At 42.2% G+C, this 24,009-nt stretch overlaps 1 protein-coding gene across 2 annotated transcripts in view; it reads right to left on the reverse strand.

Moving 5' to 3' along the window:
- The window catches only part of LINGO1 (leucine rich repeat and Ig domain containing 1), a 691,465-nt gene extending 668,085 nt beyond the window's left edge, over window positions 1-23,380 (reverse strand). The window contains exon 1 of one of the 2 annotated variants that reach the window (XM_069765663.1): window positions 22,784-23,380. The gene's annotated coding sequence lies outside the window, so the exon portion shown is untranslated. The remainder of the gene's footprint in view (window positions 1-22,783) is intronic. The other variant, XM_069765666.1, reaches the window with a different exon arrangement.
- Window positions 23,381-24,009: the final 629 nt, after the last annotated feature.

Raw genomic sequence — 24,009 nt, forward strand, 5'->3', positions numbered from 1 at the left:
GTTAGAACCATAATAGTAGCTAAGTAGCTTGTCTGCCTTCTGCCTGTTTTTTCCTTTTTTTTCCTATCACAAAATAAAACAAACCAAAATGATAATTTTTATATCAATTTTCGAGTTTGGTCGTCTGCCATCATAAAGGTGGCTAAATACATAATAAGGCTGTTGGACAAACACTCATACAAATCACTGCTGACTCTCGTGTAAACATGCAAGCTGAGATTGTCAAAGCATGAATGTTTATTTTAATAGTAAAATTATAAGAAACTTTTCTACTAGGGAAGCATAAGATGAGTCATAATGAAATCTAGAATCTTAATCTTTTTCATCTGATTGCAGTAGTTAATCTAACCCCAAACACATTAAATTTTGTCTAATAACATTGTAAGGTATGTAGGTCAAGATTTATCTGATCCATATGGCCAACTTTGGTATTAATTTAAAGAAGCTCCCCCATCAAAGTTTTTATTCTCTTAATTTATGGCAGTCATCATATTACATAGTACAGTGTACTTACAATTGCTCATTTTACCCTTCTACCCAGTTAAAGGGGTCATCTACTACTAGGACAGCCCCTTCTCAATCTGAATGTTTGCCCCATTAAAATAAAAATACTTCTACTCACCTCCCGTTCCGGGCCGTTCCAGAGGTCTGGACACTTGCGTTCCCGGAGATCTCAAGCGATTGTTGTGCCACACGAGCCCTACACCCAATCAGCGTTGGCGTCAATGTCCCTGCCTTCGAACATATAAGCAATCAGCAGGAAGTGAGAGCTGTGGTTGGTCACTCATTTTCTCTTGATTACTTAAACGTCCGAAGGCAGGGACAGCGACGCCAACGCTGATTGGGTGTAGAGCTCATGTGACACAACAATCGCATGAGATCCCCGGGAACGCAAGTGCCGACACCGCTGGAATGGCGCTGACACCGCTGGAATGGCGCCGACACCACTGGAATGGCGCCGACATGGGAGGTGAGTATAGATGTTTAGATTTTAACAGGGGGCAACATTCACATTGAGAAGGGGATGTCCTAGTAGCAGACAAACCCTTTAATTCTTCTCTCTACCATTAGGTCTATGACATCACGTGATTAAAAACAGGTTAACTGAATCCTTCTAAGATCTATGTAGAAACATAAAGTCTCTTATTCCTGCAATAGCAACTTTGATGGGCGGAGAAGTGCTTCTTTAAGCAAAGTTAATGAATTGAAGAACAAAAAGAGACAACAAACACTATATTGATTAAGAGCTGATGTTGATAGTTCCTTGTCAACTAGATAAATTAATAATGGCCATTCGCATGGATGTTTAAACCAAATATCGAAATTGTGCATTGTTTTGATTATTGTCTTCCGTCAGTAAAGGCAGAAGAAAACAGGTTTGAAAATGTGTAAATTAAAAAAAATACATCTTTATCAGACATTTACAATATTCTGCAGTAAAACATACATAATATAAGGTTCGAATGTCCAATAACCGGCAGGTATAGATAACATTATTTCTTAACACAGTACATACATACCGAGCAGAGTGTCAGGACCTAATCAAACATGTGTAGTAAATCTGTTTTATTTGGGATTGGAAAATTCCCTTGTCATATATTGAAGACTAACCACTGATGGCTAATATCTCACTTACTTGACCTGTGAACTGGCGGCTGACAACCCGCAGTCTTCAGGGACATAGATTTTCTTGTTTAAGCAAACTGGAATAAATCCAAATGTACTTATTGTAAACTAGTCCAACAAAGCGTTTGAAATGATCAATATCAGGTAAAATGCACAACAGAAATAAAAATAATGGATTTTCTGGGAACAATAAGGCTGCATTCACATAGTGCGTTTTTGCTGTTTTTTTTTCCAAATGGAAATAGGCCAAAAATGCTAGGGAATGCTCATGCCAGCTAAGTTAATGGGAATCCTGAAGTGCTGTGCACATGATCAGTAATTTTCCTTTGAGTATTTGTAGTGCGCTTTTTTCTGCAGCATGTCAATTCTTTGTTCGGATTATTAGCGTTTTTCACCCATTGACTTCAATTAAGTCAGTCAAATCTGCAGCAAAAACGAAGGTATAAAAATATTTGTGGATTTGCTGTGTTTTTGCTTCCTTTTTTACAGACTTCCTATGTTGTTTTTCATGCTGCCATCTGTGTGACAGGGCGACAAACACTGGCGGTTCTGATTGGCGGTAACGTTACTGCCAGTAAGATCATTACCATCTGTCAGAGCGCTTCGCTCTCACACAGTGGTGGTGCTGTAAGTGAGATCACCTGAGCTCATCAGCTGATGAACTCTGGTGAAATTTCTCACCGCAGCTCAGGGCTATATATTGCAGGAGTAATTTTCTTCTGTGTGAGTGTGTAGCCGGCTGTCCTTGAGAGCAGTGACATCAGCGACTGCTCTCAAAGTCATCAGGATAGTTGTGGGATATTATGGATTAGTAACTTCTCAGTCGACAGGTCAGGATTATTGTTTTAACTCTGTTACAGGGGATCTTGGCTTCAGTTGATTGGGCGATGACATGAGTAAGGTTTAATTTAGATTCCATAAAGGAGTGTGTGTCATTATTTCAAGAAAGGACTTTATTCTATGTTTTTTTATAATATCACCATGGGGTTAGTAATGGGGGCGTCTTATAGACAGCTTTCCATAACTAACTTCTGGGCTTGATGTCACTGGACAATTCAAAGGAGATATCAACCCCTCCCCAACTATTACCCCACTTGCCATGGCACCAGGGAAAGGGGGAACTGGGAGGCTAAACGTCAGATTTGGCACATCTTATTGTTGCGACATTTCTGTGTCAGCTGAGGGCTGATGTTTTTAGTCTGGGAAGGAGCCAATATCCATGGCCCTTTCCTAGGCTATTAATATCAACCCACAGCTGTCTGCCTAGCCTTTGCTGGTTAGATGTTGTAGGGTGACCCTAAGCAAATTTTTTCTAGGGTCCCCCTATAAACTAGCCAGTAAAGGCTAAGCAAACAGCTGTGAGCTGATATTAATAGACTGACAACATTTAAGGCTATTGGCGCCTTCCCAGAATATTCACATCAGCCCCTCAGCCGTCGGCTTTCCCTCTGCTGGTTATGAAAATTACACGGGAGCCCAACTTTTTTTTTTTCATTTTTTTGTAAAAATGAACAGGTAAAAGGCAAAAGGCACTTAAAGGCAATCTATTTTCCCTTCTATATCATGGTGCATGCTGATTTCTGACAGTGCTGTTTGGTTACAGCCTATGCAGGTTCATTCTGTTATTGTTCCTACAGGCTGGTAACAGTGTGTGTTTATTTAACTCTTTACTAACTGATTTAGTAATGAGGGTGTCTCCCCAACACCTCTTCATTACTAAACCTAGTATTTGGTTTCAGGGACAGCTGCTGACACTAAGCCCTAATCCCATTACCCTGATGCCACTGCATCAGAATGAAAAAGGTGTTGAACCTGAAAAAATTACATCACTAAACAGTTTTTCTTTTCAGTATCTTTATTTAGCTTAAAAACGCATTCAATGATATAGAAAAACGTATGCAAAAAACGTATACAAAAATTGCACCAAAAATGCATATTTTTGCCGCCAAGAGGTGCAGACACTTTGCAGAAATTTCTGCAAGCAAATACTCAACGTGTGCACATAGCCTCATTGTCACATTTTGGATTTACCTCTGGTTAACCATGTGCACAATAGCTGTGATTGGATTCTCAAATGTTACATAAAAAATTAAAAGCAAAAATGTACCTGACATCATTAAACTGGTATGAATAGATCTCCTTTATTCATCCTTCAGACTTAACCTATGCACAACATTCAAACATGTGATGGCATTTGACTGCCTCTTATTGAGAGCTCGGGGCTGAATTAATCATTACAGAAGTCATCCAGAAAGGCCATTTATTAGATTCACAACCACCTACATTACATGCTTCTCACATCAGGAAAAATACACATAATGTGAAAAGAAGAGAAACAATTAAGATGCTTCTTGGACACTGGGGCGGTTCATCAAGCAAATTCTGCCGGAATTCAGGAGCAATACAATTTGAATTTATACTCAAAACTGTGCAAAAATGTAGTGACCCAGCCAGCTCCGCCAATCTGTAAGATATTATCAAATTAATAATACAATAATACACTATCTAATTGCATTTCTTTTTTTTCACTTCCTTTTTATGATGTTTCATTTGAGAATTATAGTTCATGCTGTGATACTCAAACAAAGTGTCATAAGGGTGTAGAGGCTGCGATCACTGCCACTGAAATGAAGCGACTTCAAATGATGCCCGTTTTAGGAGCTGGACAAGTCTCTGCGTGATATGCACTGTGCAATGTGCACAATGACACCATACTTTTAATTGCCGGCTAATATCAGCATTAACAAGCGCTTTGTCAGAATACCCAGGCATGCAGAGACAAGTGAGATCACTTGCAGGGGCGGCGCTGGTGTCTGCATACTGGGTAGTCTTAGAACACACACTGAAAGTGCGCTCTGGTGCAGGCTCCTTACTTCTGTTCTGAGCCGGCAACAGAGTGTGCACTGTCATTGTGCACATCACACAGTGCACAGCCAGCTAAGGCTAGCCCAGCCCCTGAAACGAGCAGCACAGGAATTATCAAACGAAGGAAGTAAAAAGTAAAGAAAAGCAGTTAGATAGTGTAGTTATGGAAGGTTAAAGAAGTTTTATAGAAAATAGTTTAGATTATGGAGCTCAATAGAGAGGGATTTAGGATGAAAATTACTTTGGACCACCGCTTTTAAGTTGGCCATATGCATGATAGATGTTGGCTGAAAATAAAGCTATGCCTCCCAACTACTCACACATGAACGCTCAACATAGTGGGGCATTTTATTATTTTCAATGGGCAGAGGGAGAAAAGCCGCAGTGAGACACCTCTTCTCTTATCTCCTGAAATCTAAAGGACACCCCGATAAAAAGCTGATGTGCATCCAATCCTTCAGAAAGCTGTCCACTTTCACCTAACGCGCCTTTAGACTGGATGATATGGCCACATGTGTAACATTACACTATATCAGTGCATGTTTATCCTGCACACACCACATACAGTGGGGCTAAAAAGTATTTAGTCAGTCAGCAATAGTGCAAGTTCCACCACTTAAAAAGATGAGAGGCGTCTGTAATTTACATCATAGGTAGACCTCAACTATGGGAGACAAACTGAGAAAAAAAAATCCAGAAAATCACATTGTCTGTTTTTTTAACAATTTATTTTCATATTATGGTGGAAAATAAGTATTTGGTCAGAAACAAACAATCAAGATTTCTGGCTCTCACAGACCTGTAACTTCTTCTTTAAGAGTCTCCTCTTTCCTCCACTCATTACCTGTAGTAATGGCACCTGTTTAAACTTGTTATCAGCATAAAAAGACACCTGTGCACACCCTCAAACAGTCTGACTCCAAACTCCACTATGGTGAAGACCAAAGAGCTGTCAAAGGACACCAGAAACAAAATTGTAGCCCTGCACCACGCTGGGAAGACTGAATCTGCAATAGCCAACCAGCTTGGAGTGAAGAAATCAACAGTGGGAGCAATAATTAGAAAATGGAAGACATACAAGACCACTGATAATCTCCCTCGATCTGGGGCTCCACGCAAAATCCCACCCCGTGGGGTCAGAATGATCACAAGAACGGTGAGCAAAAATCCCAGAACCACGCGGGGGGACCTAGTGAATGAACTGCAGAGAGCTGGGACCAATGTAACAAGGCCTAACATAAGTAACACACTACGCCACCATGGACTCAGATCCTGCAGTGCCAGACGTGTCCCACTGGTAAGCCAGTACATGTCTGGGCTCGTCTGAAGTTTGCTAGAGAGCATTGGGATGATCCAGAGGAGTTTTGGGAGAATGTCCTATCGTCTGATGAAACCAAACTGGAACTGTTTGGTAGAAACACAACTTGTCGTGTTTGGAGGAAAAAGAATACTGAGTTGCATCCATCAAACACCATACCTACTGTAAAGCATGGTGGTGGAAACATCATGCTTTGGGGCTGTTTTTCTGCAAAGGGGCCAGGACGACTGATCCGGGTACATGAAAGAATGAATGGGGCCATGTATCGTGAGATTTTGAGTGCAAACCTCCTTCCATCAGCAAGGGCATTGAAGATGAAACGTGGCTGGGTCTTTCAACATGACAATGATCCAAAGCACACCGCCAGGGCAACGAAGGAGTGGCTTCGTAAGAAGCATTTCAAGGTCCTGGAGTGGCCTAGCCAGTCTCCAGATCTCAACCCTATAGAAAACCTTTGGAGGGAGTTGAAAGTCCGTGTTGCCAAGCGAAAAGCCAAAAACATCACTGCTCTAGAGGAGATCTGCATGGAGGAATGGGCCAACATACCAACAACAGTGTGTGGCAACCTTGTGAAGACTTACAGAAAATGTTTGACCTCTGTCATTGCCAACAAAGGATATATTACAAAATATTGAGATTAAATTTTGTTTCTGACCAAATACTTATTTTCCACCATAATATGCAAATAAATTGTTAAAAAAACAGACAATGTGATTTTCTGGATTTTTTTTCTCAGTTTATCTCCCATAGTTGAGGTCTACCTATGATGTAAATTACAGACGCCTCTCATCTTTTTAAGTGGTGGAACTTGCACTATTGCTGACTGACTAAATACTTTTTTGCCCCACTGTATGTACATTTGTCTTCATAAAGATTTTTTTTATATTTAAGACTATAACAATGCTTGGATTGAATATTGTTTTTGTCATATATGAGATTTGCTTGTAACAAAATATAGGCCCGAAAGGCAATAAAGTCCATTTATCCATTTTTTGGTAAAATTAATTAAAATGTTGAATAAGTCTATACAACATTCAATAAGTATGTAAAATAATACAAATTATGTCACAAGAGTCTATATGTTGGCTATAAAGCTTATTCTACTAAAATGAATCTAATGACTAAGTGGAGGAATTTAGATTGCTGGTCCCCGGGGCAGCGGGCCGTCATTAGTTGCTCCTACCTTACTTATTAATTCCAAGAAAGACTTAAAAGCATTATTATGAAAAATGTTATATACAGAACTGGCAGATATATAGAATGAAGAAAAGGGGTAGTGGGGTCAGAAATAGTGAGAAGTGTGTTTTATTCAGTTATAGTCACGCCTGGTGACAAGGTGACAAAAGACCCCGAGGAGCAGGAGCATTACGAGCGAAATGGTATAGAGGCTAAATCTTCATTCAGATGTATATGAAAAAAGTCAGATTTTCATCAGTATTTCATCAGTGTGTCCAATTTACCCATCAGCGTTTCATCAGTAACGTTCTTCTATGCAAAAATTAAAAAAAAAAATTTGCAAAGCTTCTCATTACAATGTTGAAAAGGGACAGCACACAGATCACACATCTCCTTGTGCTGTCCATGATTTTCTTGGGTGTATTGATTTGTTTGGGTGATCCATGACTTTGGTCCACGACATGGACGTCAACAGCCCCATAGACTAAAATGGACAGGTGTTCCATGAAAAACACATGTGGAAAATGGATGTCTACATGAGGCCTTAGAAGAGAAATATTCACAACTCCTGAAATTATTTGCAATTTTATCCAGGTTTTATGTTTTTCAAAGAAAGCTGGGTTGCAATCAATAAGGTGCAATTACGGCTTGCCATCTATTTTCTCTAGTGGTTTCTCCAGGCAGTTACCAAGTACTTTTGTGATATTGAAATAATATTTTCCTATATAAGAATGTTAGGGGAATCTATTGATTGTTCAGATTCACCAGTATTGCTGGCACAGAAAACGTCCATTTACCTGCGGAATCTCACTAATACTGGCATTAGCTGCCATGTGATGTGATCTTTACTTCTCCCACAGCTTTTCCAGATGCATTAATGGCAGATTAGACATATTATACAATTGATATATTTTTTTTATGTTTAATTTTTGGGCACATTTATTTTCCAGAATATGAAACCATGGCTCCCAATTCTGGAAAAGCAAACCTAGATTTTAATCCCTAAAGGATACCTGGGTGTAGACAACAGGGCACAGACAGGTCACAAATACCTTTGTCAACCCTTGTGGGGCATCTGGGCTTGACTGGTTAAACAATGGTGACTTAAGGTACCTTCACACATAACGATATTGTTAACGATATCGTTGCTATTTGTGACGTAGCAACGATATCGTTAATGAAATCGTTATGTGTGACAGCGACCAACGACCAGGCCCCTGCTGGGAGATCGTTGGTCGCTGAATAAAGTCCAGAACTTTATTTCGTCGCTGGACTCCCTGGAGACGTGTGTGACACCGATTCAGCGATGTCTTCACTGGTAACAAAGGGTAAACATCGGGTAACTAAGCGCAGGGCCGCGCTTAGTAACCCGATGTTTACCCTGGTTACCATGCTAAAAGTAAAAAAAAACAAACACTAGATACTTACCTACCGCTGTCTGTCCTCCAGCGCTGCGCTCTGCACTCCTCCTGTACTGGCTGTGAGCCGGAAAGCAGAGCGGTGACGTCACCGCTCTGCTTTCCGGCTCCCAGACAGTACAGGAGGAGAGCAGAGAAGCAGAGCGCAGCGCTGGAGGACAGACGGCTGTAGGTAAGTATCCAGTGTTTGTTTTTTTTTACTTTTAGCATGGTAACCAGGGTAAACATCGGGTTACTAAGCGCGGCCCTGCGCTTAGTAACCCGATGTTTACCCTGGTTACCGACATCGTTGGTCGCTGGAGAGCGGTCTGTGTGACAGCTCTCCAGCGACCAAACAGCGACGCTGCAGCGATTCGGATCGTTGTCGGTATCGCTGCAGCGTCGCTAAATGTGAAGGGGCCTTTACAGAAGGTTTATAATATGCAGCAGCCTTGTGCATCTTTTGGTGTCGCATACCACTTGGTGACAATATAAAAAAAAGCTTGTATGCTTTTTTTTAATCAAAACAGAGTTAACAGTACTCCATGTATGGCTATGTTCACACGTTGCGTTTTTGCTGTTTTTTCATGCAAATTTTAAGCTGCATTTTACAGTACCAGCAAAGTCTACGAGATTTCAGATTTTTATTGTTTTTTTTTCTCTGACTGATTTGGTAACTTGCTGCTATCTGAAAACTGCAGCATGTCACTTCTTTCAGCATTTTATTCTATGCATTTGCAGTGTTTTTTCACCCATAGGAAACAAAAGGTAGTTGCAAAAATGCAACAAAAAATGTACGTATCAGGTTTTGCTGCGTTTTTGGTAATATAACCTAAGGAAGTTAAACTATGCTTTTTTGGGCCACTAATTTTCATCAACATACACAAGAGACGACAAAAGCGCAGCAATAACTGATGTACTTGCTGTAGGGTATATGCTCCTTTTTGTTTTTTGCTTTTTTATTTGGTTTTTCCTAGGAAATATCCACAGTGTGAACATGCTCTTACACTCTGCAAGTATGACAGTTTAAAGTCCAACGCATTTCTTTGGTTTTGCTGTAATCTCTTGTACTTTGTACAGAGGCGGGCCACCATTCTGAGCTAAGTATTTCATCTGTATAGCTTCCCATGGTTGTGTCTCGGTCTGGCCTTGTCCTGCTCCGCCCTTATTCACATTGACGCCGTTTGACACATGGTAAGGTTTTCATAATAGAGACAGGTTAGGACCGTCCCCATGGGTACACCTTGACATGTTTGGATGGCTTTTGTGCTCTTTCGATCAAAATAGCGTTAACTCAATACCCAATGTTATTTACATGCTCTATTATTATTTACTTCCTCTAGGGTATATGCTTATTTTTTACCTTTTCTTTGTTTTTGTTGACAAAAGAGCATAGCTTTTTGAAAACAAAATTATCCTGTGATATCACATACAACCAAGCAGATTTTAAATTCATCACAAAAGGATACGCTTTCTGGAAGCCTCCATGTTAAACGTCAGGAAACGTTTTAAAGACTTTTCCCAATATTTAGTGGGAGGTTAATTTTAACAATGGGTAGGTTAATTTTATGGGTAGGTTAATTTTAACAATGAGAGATAGAATATCAAAAATAAAATACAGAAAATGACATTGCATAAATTATATACATTTATTTGAATTTGCATTGAGAAATAAGTGTTTGATCCCCTACCAACCATTAAGGCTATGTGCACACGATGCAGATTTTGCTGCGGATCCGCAGCGGGTCCGCAGCAGTTTCCCATGAGTTTACAGTACAATGTAAACCTATGGGAAACCGAAACCGCTGTGCCCATGCTGCGGAAAAAAACGCGCGGAAACGCAGTGGTTTACATTCCGCAGTATGTCAATTCTTTGTGCGGAATCCGCAGCGGTTAGACACCTGCTCCATAAAAGAAAACCGCAGTGGAATCCGCACAAAAAACGCGGTAAATCCGCTATAAATCCGCAGGAAAAACGCAGTGTTTTTGCCCTGCGGATTTATCAAATTCGCTGCGGAAAAATCTGCAGTGGACCATTCTACGTGTGCACATACCCTAAGAATTCTGGCTTCTACAGACCAGTTAGACGCTCTGAATCAACTCGTTACCTGCATTAGAGACAGCTGCTTACATAGTCACCTTTATAAGAGATTCCTGTCTACAGACTCAATCAGTCAGAATCTAACCTCGACAACATGGGCAAGACCAAAGAGCTTTATAAGGATGTCAGGGACAAGATCATATAACTGCACAAAGCTGGAATGGGTTACAAAACCATAAGTAAGACGCTGGGTGTGAAGGAGAGAACTGTTGGTGCAATAGTAAGAAAATGGAAGAAATACAAAATGACTGTCAATTCACATCGATCTGGGGCACCATGCAAAATCTCACCTCATGGGGCATCCTTGATCATGAGGAAGGTGAGAGATCAGCCTAAAACTACATGGGGGAACTTGTTAATGATCTCAAGGCAGCTGGGAGCAAGCACAGTCACCAAGAAAACCATTGGAACACATTACGCTATAAAGGTTTAAAATCCTGCAGTGCTCGCAAGGTCCCCTGCTCAAGAAGGCACATGTGCAGCCCTGTCTGAAGTTTGCCAATGAAAACCTGGATGAATCTGTGAGTGTTTGGGAGAAGGTGCTGTGGTCAGATGAGACAAAAATGTAGGTCTTTGGCATTAACTCAACTCACCGTGTTTGGAGGAAGAGAAATGCTACCTATGACCCAAAGAATACTGTCCCCACTGTCAAGCATGGAGGTGGAAACATTATGTTTTGGGACTGTTTCTCTGCTAAGGGCCCAGTACTACTTTACTGCATCAATGGGAGAATGGAAGGAGCCATGTACTGTAAAATCCTGAGTGACAACTTCCTTCCCTCCGGCAGGACATTAAAAATGGGTTGTGGGTGGGTCTTCCAGCACAAGACCCAAAACATACAGCCAAGGCAACAAAGGAGTGGCTCAAAAAGAAGCACATTAAGGTCATGGAGTGGCCTAGCCAGTCTTCAGACCTTAATCCCATAGAAAACTTATGGTGGGAGTTGAATCTCCGAGTTGCCAAGCGACAGCCTCAAAATCTTAATGATTTTGGCATGATCTGCAAGGAGGAGTGGACCAAAATTCCTCCTGACATGTGCGCAAACCTCATCATCAACTACAAAAAACATCTGACTGCTGTGCTTGCCAACAAGGGTTTTGCCAACAAGTATTAAGTCTTGTTTATCCTTTCCTACCCTTAAAATTATAGACTGTTCATGTCTTTGTTGGTGGGCAAACTTACAAAATCAGCAAGAGATCATATACTTATTTCCCTCACTGTATACCTAATTTCTAGCGAACTAGATGGTCCTGAACACTGTCACACATAAATATCCAAGTTCTTCTGTTAAACTATCAATTCCAGGGTCCTCTGCTCTTTTTGAGCATTCCTGATACCATAGCAGAGCAACAGACATCCATCCTGTATGCTTGCCTTGTCAACTGTGCAGTTATGATGGTACCCTGAACTGATTGCTCCCACGTCTGGTCTATCAGGAAAGCTAATACCATGCAATAGCGGACCAGAGGGATACATACAGTAACTACTTGCAACAAATCATAAACACTGTACTAAGCCAGGCATTATGTACCAAAAAAGCTAAAATTTGTCATTACAATCACTTTCAAATATTTGTATTTTTAAAATGTCAAACTTTTCTTGCAGATAAAATGTAATTATAATCTCATGAATTTCCCTTTCAGAACATATGCCAAACCTTAAAGGGAACCTGTCACCTGAATTTGGCGGGACTGGTTTTGGGTCATAGGGGCGGGGTTTTCGGGTGTTTGATTCACCCTTTCCTTACCTGCTGGCTGCATGCTGGCTGCAATATTGGATTGAAGTTCATTCTCTGTCCTCCGTAGTACACACCTGCGCAAAGTAATCTTACCTTGCACAGGTGTGTACTATGGAGGACAGAGAATGAACTTCAATCCAATATTTCGGCCAGCATGCAGCCAGCAGGTAAGGAAAGGGTGAATCAAACACCCGAAAACTCCGCCCATATGACCCAAAACTGGTCCCGCCAAATTCAGGTGACAGGTTCCCTTTAAGAGAATATAAAATAAGCACATGCATAAAATTGTCCACTAAAGATGAAATTGCTAGACTTTCATTAAGCTGGAGAAAGACTTTGCTCCAATTCTGCAGGCACATAGGGAGCCCAAGCGTCGGTAATACGGCTTTCCCTTTATGCAGTGCTATTTTTATTTGGATCTGGTACTGCTTTGTAGCTTCCATTATAAATGGAAACCTAAACATAGACATGAACCAAAGATATTTTCCACTTACATTGTATTCTGAAAATTCTCCAATAGAACTTCTTGTTGTATATATACATATATTGCTAAATCATGCCCCAAAAGAAGTGCAGTAGCAACTCAATTAGAAGCCGAAACAGAGAGAAATCCGAGACCATGCTACTTAATAATAAAAGCATACATTTTTATTGAAAAAACATTGACAAGCACAAAATACATAAAGAGTGGGCAGAATGATCAAGGTAAAACAGTGACAGTGATCCACAAATAATGGGGTTTAGATCATTTTTCAATAAAAAGTAGCATGGGCTTGGATTTTTCTCTGTTTTATCCCCTTACATTGTGCAGCTACCCCAACATTTCTATTTTTGGCTAAAGTGGCTGCCCAGCATATAAAAATAAATTTCCAATGGCTCAAACTGGTTTACTGAGCAAGGCCGGTGTCACACTTGTGAGTGTGATGCGAGAAACTCGCGTGAGTCTCGCATCAATACTCGGCACTGCCGCCGGCACTCGGACTGGAGTGTGCGGCTAGGTTATTTCTAGGCAGCTGAACGCTCCATTCCAAACCGCTGGCGGCAGTGCCGGGTATTGGTGCGAGTTTCTCGCATCACACTCGCAAGTGTGACCCCAACCTAAAAGAAGCAATCCTCACCCTCATTGAAGCCCCTAATCTCCCAATTCCAAAGTCCCTACTGCTCTCTACTTCCAGGTCTCTTCTTGAAACACTAGAAATGGCAGGTGACCCGCCAACTAGGAATTGGCGAAGCGGAAATTTCCAGTGTGTGCCAAGGTAGGAATAGGATGTAGAAACCAGCAGGCATTGGGTGAGCGAAGAGGGCGATTTCTTAGGTAGATTTAGCATTCAGCCTTCTCTTCCCGTGTTTTTTTCCAGCCCCCTTCACCTAAATTCCATACCTGCATTTCAATTTTACGATTCAAATTTTTAAATTGAGATATAGGATACATTAGGAACAATAGAGAGGTGATCATGTGAGGTTTTCATTGTTGTCATTTTTTCTTTGCTTGTGTTCTATGTGCAGTGGCCCTTTGACAATTTGTCGAGGACGACTCCAAGACCTATTTTTATATGGGATTTTATTTTTTATTTTAAGAGAAATAGTTTTTAATTATTAGTGAATTACCCAATTTAGCCTCTTTTTGAATGGAAATATCAGCAATCAGACTTCCAGAATTCATGGGCAGATTCAAACTATACGCAGTAATTCTAAAACAGAAACCCACAAACATCAATGTGATCCACTTTAAAATGCCTATATACTAGAGGAAAAATATACACAAATTCCAGGATATGCATCTCTTCGAGGTGGAAGATACCAAAAATAACATAACATTACTAGTAAATGAAGGCCTGAATGATGCAGATAATGCACCTTGGCAACAGTTATGGTAATTAAAATAATTGACTGTAGTATGTAATCATGAATAACTTATGACGCAGGCTGGGATGGGGACACTGGGGCCAAAATTGGGTCCTGTCCAATCACGTAAAATGTCTGACAGCATTTATTTCTTTATTCCAGCTCTGGCAGCATTGGTGTTACAGATAGAACTCTGGGGAAAGAATTGGGATGAAGACCGGAGGGGACAGGGGAAAAATTGAAGAAAAAAAAAAAATGAGTGAAAAAAAAAGAGGCAAATGAGACAAGAAAAAGTGATACAAATCAAGTTTGAAAGATTAAGACTGAGAAACAAGGATGAAAATGGTACATGGAAAGTCAAAGACGTTGACATAACTCACAGTAATGATATGAAGAAGACAATGTAAGATGAGGAGTGAAATGGCCCAGGGCAGAGGAACACAACCTTTTTTTGATCCAAAGGCTACATTTTTATATAGTGCCATAGACTGTAATAAAATTAATTTGGTGGAACCATGTGAGATGATAGCACGTGCCATAAATATCTTGAATTCTGGGAGTTTTGCTTATATGAAGAATAGGGGTCACCTGCTCCCCTGCGTTGAGGAAGTCACGAAAAGTTCAGCTATCTCCTTTGTAGTTTATGAAAGTTAAGGAAACCATCAAGGGTTACACATTTATTAAAAATGATAATGGGGAGAGCCTTGTTCATGCACAACCTCTACCTCTCTGGAGTACTGAATACAGAAGAGTTCCAAAAAGGGTGATGTTTGAGATGGCTGGGGGTCAGACAGTATGGCACTATTGACTGTATGTGACGCAGGTTGTACACCCCTGGTCTACAGAGACAGAAGAACAAAATCCAGACAAGTATTAATTTATCAGGTATCAGGTTACTCAAAGATTTCCCAAGTCTTGTAGGAAAACAACGAAGCTATTTAATGCAATTACTGCTCTTGACCCACATATCACAATGGAAGCACTATGTTATTCTCAAGAGGAGAGAGTAGAACACAGTTATCTATTTTCTGACCAGCATATGAGTATCATGATAAAGCTACCACAGAAAACAAATAAATCAGCACAAGTCCAAAGCCCGGTATAAGGACAGAAGAACATGGGTTGCCCTTACACATCTTCGAACTACAAGATGTTGGTCTTGAATGATAAAGCCACCACAGAAGTCAACACCACAAGGTTCAGCATCATGCCTATGGTTCAGTACTAAATATAATGTTGGTGGCCATCGATTCCTCATCTCGAGAGGTTCAGTCAGAGTGATACATCTACCACAGATGTCAACCCAAAATGAAGAGTTAGGGCCCAGAATGAAACATGAGAAGGAAGGTGACCATTACCCATCTCCAGCCTAGACAATTGAAGCTTGGATAGAAAGCTACATTAGATGTCCACACCACGTATCCAGATGCTTATTTTTCACTAAGAAGACAATATTCTAAATAAATATTGATATGTAATTACTTTGTAGCTTTCCTTTCCTGCCGTTACATTACACATCCAGAGGTTAGTGTGTCTGACAGAAAGCTATGGCGCACAGCAGCACAGTGATACATGAAACATTACAGTTAATAGTCAGCTGTTCCAATGCTAAGTCTGAGCACACAATGCACAGTGATGGAGGTTATACATCTGCACACTGCATCCACTGCTGAGTATACATGCCAGGGTCCCAGCACTAATAGATGGCTACTAGACTACTATATGTCAGCTCAGTACGACATAAGCACATTCAGGCCACCACATTACACCATGACAGATAGGTAGAAAGATAGATAGATAATGTGACAGAATAAATAATTAAATAGGTAATAGATATATACTTGATAGGATAGACCATTACATAGGTCGATAATAGATCACACTTGTAGTCCAGTATATAGTTTATTGCTGTATACACATGTATATATATATGCTGTCTCTCCACTCACCTTATATCGTGTCTGTATTACATGGCATCTCCATCCTCACTTTTGGTCAGGTAGGAGCAGGCTGCATAGTGCAGTGTATATAGTGCTAAGATATATACAGTATATATATACATATATATGTATACAGTATATGATCATACAGGACAATGTATTTAGTGGTGAGCTGTATATCTGGTTGTTTAGGGCAGTGTATATAGTGCTGAGCCGTATAGGACAGTGTATACAGTGCTGAGCTATATATACCTGACTGCATAGGACAATGTAGACGGTGCTGAGTTGGATAAACCTGGCTGTATAGGACAATGCATACAGTGCTGAGCTGTATATACCTGGCTGTAAAGGACAGTGTATACGGTGCTGAGCTGTATATGACAGTGTATACGGTGCTGAGCTGTATATACCTGGCTGTATAGGGCAGTGTAGATGGTGATGAGCTGTATATACCTGACTGTATAGGACAGTGTATACGGTGCTGAACTGAATATACCTGGCTGTATATGACAGTGTATATGGTGCTGAGCTGTATACCTGCCTGTATAGGACAATGTATACGGTGCTGAGCTGTATATACCTGGCTATATAGGAAAATGCATACAGTGCTGAGCTGTATATACCTGGCTGTGTAGGACAGTGTATATGGTGCTGAGCTGTACATACCTGGCTGTATAGGACAATGTAGGCGGTGATTAGCTGTATATACCTGGCTGTATAGAACAGTGTATACGGTGCTGAGCTGTTTAGGACAGTGTATATGGTGCTGAGCTGTATATACCTGGTTGTATAGGATAGTGTATACAGTGCTGAGCTGTATATACCTGGCTGTATAGGACAGTGTATACGGTGCTGAGCTGTTTAGGACAGTGTATATGGTGCTGAGCTGTATATACCTGGCTATATAGGACAGTGTATACGGTGCTGAGCTGTATATACCTGGCTGTATAGGATAGTGTATACAGTGCTGAGCTGTATATACCTGGCTGTATAGGACAGTGTATACGGTGCTGAGCTGTATTTACCTGGCTGTATAGGATAGTGTATACAGTGCTGATTTGTATATACCTTGCTGTATAAGATAGTGTTTACAGTGCTGAGCTGTATAGGGCAGTGTATACGGTGCTGAGCTGTATATACCTGGCTGTATAGGACAGTGTATACGGTGCTGAGCTGTATTTACCTGGCTGTATAGGATAGTGTATACAGTGCTGAGTTGTATATACCTTGCTGTATAGGATAGTGTACACAGTGCTGAGCTGTATAGGGCAGTGCATACGGTGCTGAGCTGTATATACCTGGCTGTATAGGACAATGTATATGGTGCTGAGCTGTATTTACCTGGCTGTATAGGATAGTGTATACAGTGCTGAGTTGTATATACCTTGCTGTATAGGACAGTGTATACAGTGCTGAGCTGTATAGGGCAGTGCATACGGTGCTGAGCTGTATATACCTGGCTGTATAGGACAGTGTATACAGTGCTGAGCTGTATTTACCTGGCTGTATAGGATAGTGTATACAGTGCTGAGTTGTATATACCTTGCTGTATAGGATAGTGTATACAGTGCTGAGCTGTATAGGGCAGTGCATACGGTGCTGAGCTGTATATACCTGGCTGTATAGGACAATGTATATGGTGCTGAGCTGTATATACCTTGCTGTATAGGATAGTGTATACAGTGCTGACTGAGCTGTATATACCTGACTGTATCGGACAATCTATATGGTGCTGAGCTGTATATATCTGGCTATATAGGATAGTGTATACAGTGCTTAGTTGTATATACCTTGCTGTATAGGATAGTGTATACAGTGCTAAGCTGCATAGGGTTGTGTATACAGTGCTGAGCTGTATAGGATAGTGTATACGGTGCTGAGTTGTATATACCTGACTGTATAGGATAGTGTATACGGTGCTGAGCTGTATAGGACAGTGTATACGGTGCTGAGCTATATACACCTGGCTGTATAGGATACTGTACACAGTGCTGAGTTGTATATACCTTGCTGTGTAGAATAGTGTATACTGTGCTGAGCTGCATAGGACAGTGTATACGGTGCTGAGCTGTATATACCTGACTGTATAGGGCAGTGTATACGGTGCTGAGCTATATATACCTGGCTGTATAGGATAATGTATACGGTGCTGAGCTGTATAGGGCAGTGTATACGGTGCTGAGCTGTATATACCTGGCTGTATAGGGCAGTGTATACGGTGCTGAGCTGTATATACCTGACTGTATAGGGCAGTGTATACGGTGCTGAGCTATATATACCTGGCTGTATAGGATAATGTATACGGTGCTGAGCTGTATAGGGCAGTGTATACGGTGCTGAGCTGTATATACCTGGCTGTATAGGGCAGTGTATACGGTGCTGAGCTGTATATACCTGACTGTATAGGGCAGTGTATACGGTGCTGAGCTATATATACCTGGCTGTATAGGATAATGTATACGGTGCTGAGCTGTATAGGGCAGTGTATACGGTGCTGAGCTGTATATACCTGGCTGTATAGGGCAGTGTATACGGTGCTGAGCTGTATACCTGACTGTATAGGGCAGTGTATACGGTGCTGAGCTATATATACCTGGCTGTATAGGATAATGTATACAGTGCTGAGCTGTATAGGGCAGTGTATACGGTGCTGAGCTATATATACCTGGCTGTATAGGATAATGTATACGGTGCAGAGCTGTATAGGGCAGTGTATACGGTGCTGAGCTATATATACCTGGCTGTATAGGGCAGTGTATACGGTGCTGAGCTATATACACCTGGCTGTATAGGGCAGTGTATACGGTGTTGAGCTATATATACCTGGCTGTATAGGGCAGTGTATACGGTGCTGAGCTATATACACCTGGCTGTATAGGGCAGTGTATACGGTGCTGAGCTATATATACCTGGCTGTATAGGATAATGTATACGGTGCTGAGCTGTATAGGGCAGTGTATACGGTGCTGAGCTGTATATACCTGGCTGTATAGGGCAGTGTATACGGTGCTGAGCTGTATATACCTGACTGTATAGGGCAGTGTATACGGTGCTGAGCTATATATACCTGGCTGTATAGGATAATGTATACGGTGCTGAGCTGTATAGGGCAGTGTATACGGTGCTGAGCTGTATATACCTGGCTGTATAGGGCAGTGTATACGGTGCTGAGCTGTATACCTGACTGTATAGGGCAGTGTATACGGTGCTGAGCTATATATACCTGGCTGTATAGGATAATGTATACGGTGCTGAGCTGTATAGGGCAGTGAATACGGTGCTGAGCTATATATACCTGGCTGTATAGGATAATGTATACGGTGCTGAGCTGTATAGGGTAGTGTATACGGTGCTGAGCTATATATACCTGGCTGTATAGGGCAGTGTATACGGTGCTGAGCTATATACACCTGGCTGTATAGGGCAGTGTATACGGTGTTGAGCTATATATACCTGGCTGTATAGGGCAGTGTATACGGTGCTGAGCTATATACACCTGGCTGTATAGGGCAGTGTATACGGTGCTGAGCTATATATACCTGGCTGTATAGGATAATGTATACGGTGCTGAGCTGTATAGGGCAGTGTATACGATGCTGAGCTATATATACCTGGCTGTATAGGATAATGTATACGGTGCTGAGCTGTAAAGGGCAGTGTATACGGTGCTGAGCTATATATACCTGGCTGTATAGGATAATGTATACGGTGCTGAGCTGTATAGGACAGTATATACGGTGCTGAGCTATATATACCTGGCTGTATAGGGCAGTGTATACGGTGCTGAGCTATATACACCTGGCTGTATAGGGCAGTGTATACGGTGCTGAGCTATATATACCTGGCTGTATAGGGCAGTGTATACGGTGCTGAGCTATACACACCTGGCTGTATAGGGCAGTGTATACGGTGCTGAGCTATATATACCTGGCTGTATAGGATAATGTATACGGTGCTGAGCTGAATAGGGCAGTGTATACGGTGCTGAGCTATATATACCTGGCTATATAGGATAATGTATACGGTGCTGAGCTGTATAGGACAGTGTATACGGTGCTGAGCTATATATACCTGGCTGTATAGGGCAGTGTATACGGTGCTGAGCTATATACACCTGGCTGTATAGGGCAGTGTATACGGTGTTGAGCTATATACACCTGGCTGTATAGGGCAGTGTATACGGTGCTGAGCTATATACACCTGGCTGTATAGGGCAGTGTATACGGTGTTGAGCTATATATACCTGGCTGTATAGGGCAGTGTATACGGTGCTGAGCTATATACACCTGGCTGTATAGGGCAGTGTATACGGTGCTGAGCTATATATACCTGGCTGTATAGGATAATGTATACGGTGCTGAGCTGTATAGGGCAGTGTATACGGTGCTGAGCTATATATACCTGGCTGTATAGGGCAGTGTATACGGTGCTGAGCTATATATACCTGGCTGTATAGGGCAGTGTATACGGTGCTGAGCTATATATACCTGGCTGTATAGGATAATGTATACGGTGCTGAGCTGTATAGGACAGTGTATACGGTGCTGAGCTATATATACCTGGCTGTGTAGGATAATGTATACGGTGCTGAGCTGTATAGGACAGTATATACGGTGCTGAGCTATATATACCTGGCTGTGTAGGATAATGTATACGGTGCTGAGCTGTATAGGACAGTGTATACGGTGCTGAGCTATATATACCTGGCTGTATAGGATAATGTATACGGTGCTGAGCTGTATAGGGCAGTGTATACGGTGCTGAGCTATATATACCTGGCTGTGTAGGATAATGTATACGGTGCTGAGCTGTATAGGACAGTGTATACGGTGCTGAGCTATATATACCTGGCTGTATAGGATAATGTATACGGTGCTGAGCTGTATAGGGCAGTGTATACGGTGCTGAGCTATATATACCTGGCTGTATAGGATAATGTATACGGTGCTGAGCTGTATAGGGCAGTGTATACGGTGCTGAGCTATATATACCTGGCTGTATAGGATAATGTATACGGTGCTGAGCTATATAGGACAGTGTATACGGTGCTGAGCTATATATACCTGGCTGTGTAGGATAATGTATACGGTGCTGAGCTGTATAGGACAGTGTATACGGTGCTGAGCTATATATACCTGGCTGTATAGGATAATGTATACGGTGCTGAGCTGTATAGGGCAGTGTATACGGTGCTGAGCTATATATACCTGGCTGTATAGGATAATGTATACGGTGCTGAGCTGTATAGGGCAGTGTATACGGTGCTGAGCTATATATACCTGGCTGTATAGGATAATGTATACGGTGCTGAGCTATATAGGACAGTGTATACGGTGCTGAGCTATATATACCTGGCTGTATAGGATAATGTATACGGTGCTGAGCTGTATAGGACAGTGTATACGGTGCTGAGCTATATATACCTGGCTGTATAGGGCAGTGTATACGGTGCTGAGCTATATAGGACAGTGTATACGGTGCTGAGCTATATATACCTGGCTGTGTAGGATAATGTATACAGTGCTGAGCTGTATAGGACAGTGTATACGGTGCTGAGCTATATATACCTGGCTGTATAGGGCAGTGTATACGGTGCTGAGCTGTATAGGGCAGTGTATACGGTGCTGAGCTATATATACCTGGCTGTGTAGGATAATGTATACAGTGCTGAGCTGTATAGGACAGTGTATACGGTGCTGAGCTATATATATCTGGCTGCATAGGGCAGTGTATACGGTGCTGAGCTGTATAGGGCAGTGTATACGGTGCTGAGCTATATATACCTGGCTGTGTAGGATAATGTATACGGTGCTGAGCTGTATAGGACAGTGTATACGGTGCTGAGCTATATATACCTGGCTGTATAGGGCAGTGTATACGGTGCTGAGCTGTATAGGGCAGTGTATACGGTGCTGAGCTGTATAGGGCAGTGTATACGGTGCTGAGCTATATATACCTGGCTGTGTAGGATAATGTATACAGTGCTGAGCTGTATAGGACAGTGTATACGGTGCTGAGCTATATATATCTGGCTGCATAGGGCAGTGTATACGGTGCTGAGCTGTATAGGGCAGTGTATACGGTGCTGAGCTATATATACCTGGCTGTGTAGGATAATGTATACGGTGCTGAGCTGTATAGGACAGTGTATACGGTGCTGAGCTATATATACCTGGCTGTATAGGGCAGTGTATACGGTGCTGAGCTGTATAGGGCAGTGTATACGGTGCTGAGCTATATATACCTGGCTGTGTAGGATAATGTATACGGTGCTGAGCTGTATAGGACAGTGTATACGGTGCTGAGCTATATATACCTGGCTGTATAGGGCAGTGTATACGGTGCTGAGCTGTATAGGGCAGTGTATACGGTGCTGAGCTGTATAGGGCAGTGTATACGGTGCTGAGCTATATATACCTGGCTGTGTAGGATAATGTATACAGTGCTGAGCTGTATAGGACAGTGTATACGGTGCTGAGCTATATATATCTGGCTGCATAGGGCAGTGTATACGGTGCTGAGCTGTATAGGGCAGTGTATACGGTGCTGAGCTATATATACCTGGCTGTGTAGGATAATGTATACGGTGCTGAGCTGTATAGGACAGTGTATACGGTGCTGAGCTATATATACCTGGCTGTATAGGGCAGTGTATACGGTGCTGAGCTGTATAGGGCAGTGTATACGGTGCTGAGCTATATATACCTGGCTGTATAGGGCAGTGTATACGGTGCTGAGCTGTATAGGGCAGTGTATACGGTGCTGAGCTATATATACCTGGCTGTGTACAGCAGCAGTTTATGTGCGCAGCCCCGGCACATGGGCGTCTTTCAGGACCAGCACCCCTCGTACCCGCAGCGGCTGCAGCTACTCCTCTCCATGGCACACACGGGCACAGAGGCTCCTCTCCGCGCAGGGCATGGGCTCTCAGTGACCCCGGTGGGGGGCACACTCCGCTCGGCTGCCAGCAGTCATTCCCAGCTCCACAATCCTGGCTCCCGCTGGACCGTGATGGCGGGGAGGAGTGAGCAGGACTTGTAATAATCACATGGATCTTCGCAGCATCCAGCCTGGCCGGTGTTAATCTCTTCCTGCCGGCTGCCTGTTCTCCCCTAATTCTGGGGCTCGGGGGTCCCTGTGCACAAGGTACGGATGCCTCGATGTCCTTGTGAGGAGGAGGAGGAGGAGGAAGGCTCGTCTGCTCCGCTGCCTCCTATCTTATCCTGGATCTGGCAGACTGGTCCAGCTGCCCCTCCCAGCAACTGCTGACTGCGGAGATGTGGGGTTTCATCACTGTGTGCATCACTGTGTGCATGCTGGAGCCCTCAGCTCATGTCTGCTGGGTCTTCTCCTCCTCAGGGCACAGCTGAGGGCTTCTCACTGGCAGAGCCTTGTGGCTAGTGTGTGCTTGCCCCCCTGACACTATAACCTTTATTTCGTGCCAGCACTGGTTACATTAACGATACATTCAAAAAAGATAGTAGCCATGGCTTCTGAGGGCACACCTAAGGCTGCCGTCACACTAGCAGTATTTGGTCAGTATTTTACCTCAGTATTTGTAAGCCAAAACCAGGAGTGGGTGATAAATACAGAAGTGGTGCATATGTTTCTATTATACTTTTCCTCTGATTGTTCCACTCCTGGTTTTGGCTTACAAATACTGATGTAAAATACTGACCAAATACTGATAGTGTGACGGCAGCCTAACAAGGGAGCAATATTTCTGCCACTTGGTGGATAGGACTGTCTAAATATCAGGCTGTTCCTTTGTTTTTCCCCAGCTCTTTATAAGGTTACTTCAAGAATCTAGTTTATAAAAAAGTCAGCGCATGTCATTGATAACTATGTTAAGCATTATTTCTGCCATTTCTCCTTTATTTGTCTACAACATCCCAAACCCTTTACATTCACTTTTTTCTTTCACATTCCCATATCACTGGTAATCAGTCTCCTTCCCCCTCTGGCAGCTATTGATATAATACATGGCAAGTTCAACATTCAGT

The sequence above is a fragment of the Ranitomeya imitator genome, chromosome 4 (assembly GCF_032444005.1).
Source record: "Ranitomeya imitator isolate aRanImi1 chromosome 4, aRanImi1.pri, whole genome shotgun sequence".
Classification (NCBI taxonomy): domain Eukaryota; kingdom Metazoa; phylum Chordata; class Amphibia; order Anura; family Dendrobatidae; genus Ranitomeya; species Ranitomeya imitator.